This window comes from Nicotiana sylvestris, chromosome 3 (genome assembly GCF_000393655.2).
Source record: "Nicotiana sylvestris chromosome 3, ASM39365v2, whole genome shotgun sequence".
NCBI classification, from domain to species: Eukaryota; Viridiplantae; Streptophyta; class Magnoliopsida; order Solanales; family Solanaceae; genus Nicotiana; species Nicotiana sylvestris.
The window spans coordinates 165,149,846-165,159,195 of NC_091059.1; the positions used below are offsets into that span (position 1 = coordinate 165,149,846).

The 9,350-nt window shown below is 38.2% G+C and overlaps 1 pseudogene; it reads left to right on the top strand.

Moving 5' to 3' along the window:
• The first annotated feature begins 6,268 nt into the window (after positions 1-6,268).
• On the top strand, positions 6,269-6,992 carry LOC104232068 (cysteine protease inhibitor 8-like; annotated as a pseudogene).
• The last annotated feature ends 2,358 nt before the right edge of the window (positions 6,993-9,350 follow it).

The window sequence follows — 9,350 nt, forward strand, 5'->3', positions numbered from 1 at the left end:
TTCAATTACTTGCGTTTGTGCTGCCATTCTTATCAATGCAGCTTCTCTTCTTCCTTCAAGCAAATCAAGGTTGACCCGCATCTCTTCATCATTAGATTCCTTCGTTGCCCGAACGTACCATGTGCTTGGTTCACCTATTTCAACTGGAATTAAGGCTTCCGCACCATAAACCATTGAAAATGGTGTTTCTTTAGTGCTTGTTTTTGCCGTTGTACGATAAGCCCATAATACTCCAGGTAACACCTCAGTCCAATTACCTTTTGAATCCTGTAACCTCTTCTTCAAGTTGTTGATAATGACTTTATTAGTGGATTCCGCTTGTCCATTACCCATTGGATGGTATGGCGTAGATGTTATCCTTTTAATCTGCCAACTTTGAAGAAATTCTGTGATTTGAGCTCCTATGAATTGTGGTCCATTGTCACACACGATCTCCTTTGGTGCTCCAAAATGGCATATTATATTTCGCCATATGAAGTCTTTAACTTCCTTCTCTCGTACCTGTTTAAATGCTCCTGCTTCTACCCATTTAGTGAAATAATTTGTGAGTACAAGTAGAAACTTTACCTGACCTTTTGCTTGTGGAAGTGGACCTACGATATCCATTCCTCATTTCATAAAGGGCCACGAGGCTATAACAAGGTGTAGTAACTCAGCTGGTATGTGCATATTATTGTCGTATCTTTGACATTTATAACATTTGGACACGAAACTGTTTGCCTCTTCTTCCATCTTACGCCAATAATATCCTGCTCGAATCAATGTTCTTACCAGCGACCTTCCCCCTGCGTGATTTCCACAATGTCCTCCGTGAACTTCCCTCATCACATATTCTGTTTGAGAGGGTCCGAGACACTGTGCCAGTGGTCCACCGAACATCTTTCGATAAAGATTTCCTTGATAAAAACAATATCGAGCGGCTTTTTTGCGAAGCGCATTAGCCTTCCCTTTGTCAATAGGCACAGTTCCGTGCTGTAAAAAAGCAATAATTTCATTTCTCCAATCCCATGTTAGATGATTAGAATTTACCTCATTCTTATCAGGTTCGAGAACGGAATGAAATAAATGTATGACTGAAGAATTTGCGTCGTTTGCTATGTCAGCTGCAGATGCGAGATTAGCTAAAGCATCTGCCTCCACATTCTCATCTCTTGGGATCTGCATTACCTTCCAAGTTTGGAATTGCTTAATTAGTTCCCGTACCTTTTCGAGATATTCTTGCATTCGGGTTTCCCTGGCTGTATAAGTCCCCAGCATTTGATTGACCACGAGTTGAGAATCACTTTTGATTATAATTTGTGTTATGCCGAGTTCTCTTGCCAATTCCAAACCTGCAATTACAGCTTTGTACTCTGCTTCATTGTTAGTTATAGAATGACATTTTATTGCTTGCCTAATAATTTCACCCGTAGGTGGTATGAGAACTATACCCAGACTTGCTGCTTTTATATTAGATGAACCATCAGTGAATAAAACCCAAGTCCCCGGGTTTGCACCATTAAAAACTTGTAATTCTTTTTTTGCTTCTAAATGCATCCCCTGACTAAAATCAGCCACGGAATCAACTAGTACTTGAGATTTTATAGCGGTCCTGGGTTGATAAATTATTTCGTATTCACTTAGTTCTATAGCCCATTTTGCTAATCTTCCTGACAGTTCGTGTTTATGCAAAATATTTCGAAGCGGAAAAGCAGTAACTACAATAATGGGATGACATTGAAAATAAGGTCTTAATTTTCTAGATGCCATGATCAAAGCTAATGCTAACTTTTCTAGCTGTGGGTATCGTGTCTCAGCATCTAATAAGGACTTACTTACATAATAATAGGAGATTGTTTACCTTGGTCCTCACGGACTAAAACAACACTTACCGCAACTTCAGATACAACCAGATAGATGAGAAGCTTTTCTCCCACCTTTGGTTTTGCCAACAACGATGGTTTTGACAAATAAGCTTTCAAATTTCTAAGAGCTTGTTGACAATCTTCATTCCATTCAAAATGATCTTGCTTTTTGAGTGCAGAGAAAAACTTAAAATACTTTTATAAGGATTTGGTAATAAATCTCCCCAAAGCTGCAATTCTTTCCGTTAATCTTTGAACTTCCTTTTTATTAGTAAGGATATCAGGGATTTCTTCTATTGCTTTGATCTGAGAAGGATTTACCTCAATACCACGGTTAGAAACAAGAAAACCCAAAAACTTACCTGATGCAACTCCAAATGCACATTTTTCTGGGTTGAGTTTCATATTAAATTTTCGCAAAATTTCAAATGTAACAGATAGATGAGAAATATGATCATGAGACTGCTGGGTTTTGACGAGCATATCGTCTATATATACCTCTATTGTCTTTCCTAAATATTCTTGAAACATTTTGGTGACCAAACTTTGATAGGTTGCCCCAGCATTTTTGAGACCAAAGGGCATTACTTTATAACAGTAAGTCCCCATGTCTGTAATGAAAGAAGTTATTTCCTCATCACTAGGGTCCATTTTAATTTGGTTGTACCCTGAATATGCATCTAAAAAACTTAGAAGTTCATGTCCTGCAGTTGCATCAATTAACTGATCTATATGTGGTAAAGAAAAAGAATCTTTTGGACAAGCTTTATTAAGATCTGTATAATCTACACAGACTCGTCACTTACCATTTTTCTTAGGTACAACAACTGTGTTGGCTAACCAATTAGGGTACTTTACCTCGCGAATTGACACAATTTTTAATAGCTTTTGGACCTCATCTTGAATCACCTGGTTTTTGAAAGCCCCTTGTTTTCTTTTCTTTTGTTTTATTGGTGTAAAGGATGGATCTTCGTTTAAGTTGTGAGTCATCACATCCGGTGGTATCTCTGTCATGTCAGCATGGGACCAAGCAAAACAGTCCACGTTAGCTTTTAAAAATTTAATCAACATACCTCGCATATATGAGCTTAAATTGGCTCCAATGTAAACCTTCCGTTCAGGCCACTGTTCGAATAATATCACAACTTCGAGTTCTTCAATTGTTGTTTTTATATTTTCATTCTCTTCAGGTTCTTGAATTGTATAAGGTCTCGAGTCTAAATCCGTCTTTTCTTGTTCAACTGAGGTTTGATCCTTGAATCCTTCAACTGTTTCCTGTAATTGCTATTTTTCTTTATTTATAGTGCTCGTACCTGTTACAACATTGATACTCCTAGCTGTCTGCTGATCCCCACGAATTTGGCAAATTCCCCATGGTGATGGGAATTTAATAACTTGATGTAGAGTTGATGGGACAACATCCATATCATGTATCCATGGTCTCCCCATGATCATATTGTAGGCCATTTCCATATCAACTACCTGAAATTTAGTTTCTTTAACAACACCTGCAGCAAAGGTTGTTAGAATTACCTCTCCTTTTGTTACCACACTTGAATTGTCGAAGCCTGACAAGGTATGCGCCTTGGGTATCATTTTGTCTTCAGCTTGCATTTCACGTAATACCCTTAGTAGTATAATCTTTACGGAACTCCCTGGATCAATCAAAACTCGTTTTACATTAGTATCATGTACAAGTAAAGATATTACCAGTCCGTCATTATGTGGAGTTATCACTCCTTCGGTATCTACATCATCAAATGAAATACTTTCATTTCCTAAAACCTGCCGTACCCGTTTCCCGTGTGTAATTGTTACTTTAGAAACCTTGTTGGAGGTTGTGTAGGTTATGCCGTGAATATCTTCTCCCCCACTTATCACATTCACTGTTCTCTTGGGTGAAGGGGGCTTTGGTGGCTCTTGCCTATTTTTCATATAGGCTTGTTTACCTTTTTCACTAAATAACTCAGTGAGGTACCCTTGCTTCAATAGATGGTCCATTTCACTCTGCAAGAATCTACATTCTGAAGTTTTATGCCCGTGATCATTGTGGAATTCGCACCAATGATCTGGATTGCGTCTATTTGGATTTGACCGCATCTCTTTAGGCCACTGCACCTTATCTCCCATACTTCTCAAAACAGCCACGAGCTCGGAGGTAGTGACATTAAAGTTATATCCGCCGAACCGTGCCTTTAAACTTCTGTCATCATCTCGTGACTCTTGTCTGTTCCGATCATTTCTGAATTTCGATGAAGAACCAGAGTCCTTATTCCTCGATTTTTGATCATATTGCTGGCTATCTTGTTTTGACCGTGTGTCTTTTCCTACAGGACCCATATATGAATCGTACCTGTTTTTACCTGATCTTTTTTTGGTTTCTGATCTTCTGGAACCACCCCTTTCTTCATGATGAAACTTAGGTACGGTATCTTCTTCAATTCGTAGCTTCGTACTATACCTGTTGTAAACATCATTCCACGTGGTTGCAGGGAATTCTCGAAGGCTTTCTTTGAGTCTTCTCGTGGCTTCAGAACTTTTTTCATTTAAATTACTTGCAAAAGCTATTGCAGCCCAGTTGTCAGGCACATGGGATAGAGTCATTCTTTCACACTGGAATCTATCAACAAAGTCTCTGAGCAACTCTGAATCTCCTTGTTTGATTTTGAAAATATCTTCCATTCTTTTCTCAACCTTTTGTGCTCCCGAATGTGCTTTAATAAAAGAATCTGCAAGCTCAGCAAAAGAATTTATAGAATTTTCAGATAAAAGAGAATACCAGGTTAATGCACCCTTGGTGAGTGTTTCTCCAAATTTCTTGACCAGTACTGATTCAATTTCTTGTTTGGTCAAGTCGTTGCCTTTCACGCCTGTTGTAAATGCAGTCACGTGGTCACGTGGGTCTGTAGTACCATCATATTTCGGGATGTCAGGCATTTTGAACTTTTTCGGAATTGGAAGGGGAGCAGCACTTGGCTTCCAAGGTTGTTGTGATAATGTCCATGTCAACTCCTTTTATTACAGGCGAAACTCCAGGGATTTGCTCAATACGTTCATTTTGTTCCTTAATCTGTTTCTGCAAGGTTAGTACTAAATTTTGCAAATAGGAATTGTTTGAATTACCTGTTTCCCCTTCCTGTGGTTCACTGGTAGTTCCTCCATTTCCAGAATTAACAAGACCAGAAAGGGGATTCTCCAATGTATTATTATTAGGAGTTGGTGTGGGTGGTGCAGTAGGCAATCGACTAACTAGAGCCTGGAGAGCTTTGCCGACCTGTGCATCAATTAGCTTTTGTAAAGCTTCATTTGTACCACCTTCAAAGTGTTCAGATTGTTCTTGTTGATCAGCACGAGATTCAGGAGTGCCTTCACGAGATTGACGTGGTGAATTTTGAGGGGAGGGAACCACTTCAATGTTATGTAAATCTCCTTGATTTTGATGGATTTGATTTTCAGGGTTTCCCAAAGTATTTTCATTGTTATTGTTGGTGTTATCGTTTGACATGGTGATAACAATGGACAAGATGTAGCTTAAAAGAAAAGATTATTAGATTCCCGGTAACGGAACCAATTTGTTTAACCAAAAATCTGAGTCTTTGGTCAAAGCTAGAAAGAAATTCGGGTTACTGATAATCAGGAGACGAAAATAAATTATTTTTGAGAATGATGGTAAAGCAGTAAATAGTTTTGTATTTCAGTAAGATCTCAATAGTATTTCCTATCCCTACAGATGTTGAGTCTTTCCCCTTTTATAGTTGATTCTAGGAGAAGATATAATGCCCATGTCTTAATGAGACAATTATGAGCAATAAATGATATTTAAAAGAAACGTTACACAATCATTTCTATTTAATTCAGATTCTCTAACGTATTTGACATTTAATGCTGTATTTAAACTCTTTTACGTCATCAGATTCGTATCTTCAACTTCTTCTGATCTTTGATCTTTAAACGACTCGAATAGGTACGAGAGTCATACCTATTTTAGTAACGATCCACACCTATGTTGCTTTCTTTTCCCCCTATCTGTTGTCGCCCGTACCTCTTGGCTATTTATTGCGTTTTGACCTTCTGACCAGTCCACGTGTCATGACACGTCATCTTCAATATCCAGAATCAGTTTTTTCTCAATACAATAGCATCTTACTCCTTCTGTTAGTCTGCTACGCACCTCTATAAATTTAAGCTTCAATAATGGATTTGAGTATCAAATAATCAGGGAAGAGCTAGAGCAGGAGCTACAGGTTCGGCCGAACCCAGTAGCTTTTGTTCAAACCCTATACTTGTCTTAAGAAATCTATTGAATATGTATAAATTACTAATTTGGAACCCACTAACTTAAACGATCAAGAATCTTTAACTCATAAACTTCAAATCCTGGCTCCGCCTCTGCAAACAATACGCAACACACTCCTTCTGTAAACATGAAATCCTTTATTTTCAGCTTCCTCTTGCTTTCAACTACTCTCTCTTTGCTTCCTTTTGAAGTCTTTTCATCATCTTTCACTTCCACCAATCCCATTGTCCTTCCAACCACTAATGATGACAACGATTTACCTGTACTTCCCGAAGTGCTAGACATAAACGACAAACCGCTCTAGATTGGAGAAGAGTACCACGTTATCTTTGCTAACTGGGGAATCGGCGACGGAGGCATATACTTAACCAATCTTACAAACACCAAATGTCCAAATGACGTCGTCCAACACTGGATAGGCTCCCAAGATGGCATGCCCGTGAAATTCTTTACGATGGACCCCGAGGTCGCACCTTCTAGTATCGTACATGAAACTAATGACATTAATATTATGTTCTCTGTTCCAACTACAAAACTGTGTTAATGAAACTGTTTGGAAAGTTGGTGATCCCGACTCAACAGAACAGGGGGTTAGGTTTGTGGTAACCGGTGGAACCCTAGGAAATCCAGGACCCAAAATAATAAAGAGCTGGTTTAAGATTGAGAAAGTAACAAAAACAGCACCTTTCTACAAGTTAAGGTACTGTCCTGATAGATTTTTGCGTCCAATGTGCTACGCTGGTTGTTCAGATGTGGGCTTGACTGCTGACGTCGTCGGAGACAGGCGTCTGGCTCTTAACGACCAGCCTTTTTGGGTTGTCTTCAAGAAATTCCAGAAGACTGATGCATAATTAACCTAATCTGCTATGTCTTAACCTGGCTTTCTAAATAATGCATGTGGATAAATCTTTCACTTGTCGATCTTAGATCGATAGTTGATCTTTCGCTTTGTGTAAATGCTGCTTATGAAGCATATGAATAAAGAAGCTAGGTTTTTATATTATCTGGAGAATTAATTATTACACGTTTCGATATAATTAACCGTCTCCCTCCACATTTCAACTACCAATGGCAGAGCTAGAAATTTTATTAATGGGTGTGTTTAACCAAAAATCTAAGTCTTTGGTCAAAGCTAAAAAGAAATTCGGGTTACTGATAATCAGGAGACGAAAATAAAATGTTTTTGAGAATGAAGGTAAAGCAGTAAATAGTTTTGTATTTCAGTACGATCTCAATAGTATTTCGTGTCTCTACAGATGTTGAGTCCTTCTTCTTTTATAGTTGATTCTAGGAGAAGATGTAATGCCTTTGTCTTAATGAGGCAATTATGAGCAATAAATGACATTAAAAGAAACGTTACACAATCATTTCTATTTAATTCAAATATTCTAACGTATTTGATATTTAATGCTGTATTTAGACTCTTTTACGTCATCAGATTCGTATCTTCAACTTCTTCCGATCTTCGGTCTTTAAATGACTCGAATAGGTACGAGACTCGTACCTATTTTAGAAACGGTCCACACCTATGTTGCTTTCTTTTTCCCTTATCTGTTGTCACCCGTGCCTCTTGTCTATTTATTGTGTTTTGACCATTTGACCAGTCCACGTGTCATGCCACGTCACCTACAATGTAAATTCAGTTTTTTTCCAATACAGATAGTCCCCCCACTTTCCATTTATTTATCAATTAAATAATTGGGAAGTGGATCTTCATAAAAATGGAATTTTTGTCGTAATTAATATTATGACAATACTAACGTTTCAATTGTCCCTTCTATTTAATGCTTTACATACGTGTCACTTTCTGATTGGTTCTGCAATTCTACACTCTTTTTTCGAGACTTCTTCATTCACACTATTCACGAAATGATAGTTGCCTTTATTATAGGCTTTCCATCATTGCACTTCTAAGTTTGATGGTTGTTATTATAAGCATTTTTAACCCTCTTTCGTTTACCTTCTTCTTCATAGATCTTCAACAATCAATTTCTTACTTACTTGTATTTTCTCTCCCCTTTAGTACATCTTTCTTCAACAATGTCATCTCCAAACCCTAACCCTAGAAAAGTTCCAATTCTCGATCACTTCCCCAATGCCCCCGTAAGACATAGGAGAGGCAGAGGAGGTAGGCTTCGGAGCTTGGGCCTAGGGTCCGCTCGTGGTGGTTTATATGGTCCTACTTCTTCTTCTTCTAGTATCGGGAGTTCTATTCCGAAGACCCCTTCTTCTAAAGGTAAAGAAATCCTTGATTCTTCTCAAGAACCTTTAGTCGATGAAATTGTTCCCAGTGATTTGTCTTTTGGGAGTGATAGAACGTCTCTTCAAAAGCAAATTGTAAATTTAGAAAAAGCTAACACTTATCCTTCATTAGTGACCGAGCTTACAATTCCTACTATCAGAAGGGATTGTAACTGGAGCAATAGTCTTCGAATGTCAATTCCTTCCCCAAATCAAAGAATTTCTTCCTTTAGAAGTGGTTACTCTTTTGTTTATACTTACCCTTTTACTTTGGGTTTTAATCCTCCGGTTGACCCAGTCATTATTGACTTTTGCCGTTTCTTTAAAATCTGTTTGGCCCAAGTCGGTCCCCTAGTGTGGAGAGCAGTGGCTTGTTTGAGATACTTATCTGCCAAAGCCAATGTCAACTTCACCTTTTCTCACCTTATTCATTTATACCATCCCAATTTAATGCGCCATAGGGTTTTTACCTTAACTGCAAGAAGCAAAAAGGTTTTGGTAAGCCCTGAAGATGACAGAGATCGTGGATGGTATACCCGTTACGTTGTTGTACGTACAGTGGACTTGCTTGGTAAAACAAATATTCCCTTCCCTGAGAAGTGGAATTTTGCACGTAAGTTTCCTTTTATTTACCGCACCTATTTTTGAGAATTCCGATTCTTTTTCTAACTTCGTCTCTTTTTGGTTTTTTGTAGCAACCATGGGAGATGTGGAACTTATTCCTGACTTCCGTGGTTGGGTAGATTAAATTTTGAAGATTGCTCCTAAGGATCAAAGAACTTGGAAATCAATTTCTTCTTTACATGGCTGGAAGGTGAAAACACATGGTATGTCCCTTTTTACACGTTTTTTTCTTTTTACATGTTAAGCACCTTTTTCTCAATGTTGATTATGTATCCTTCTTTTAATCAGGATTTGGTGTTAGAGGAATGGCAGCTGATGTAGCTATGGCCATTCGCATGTCTGCT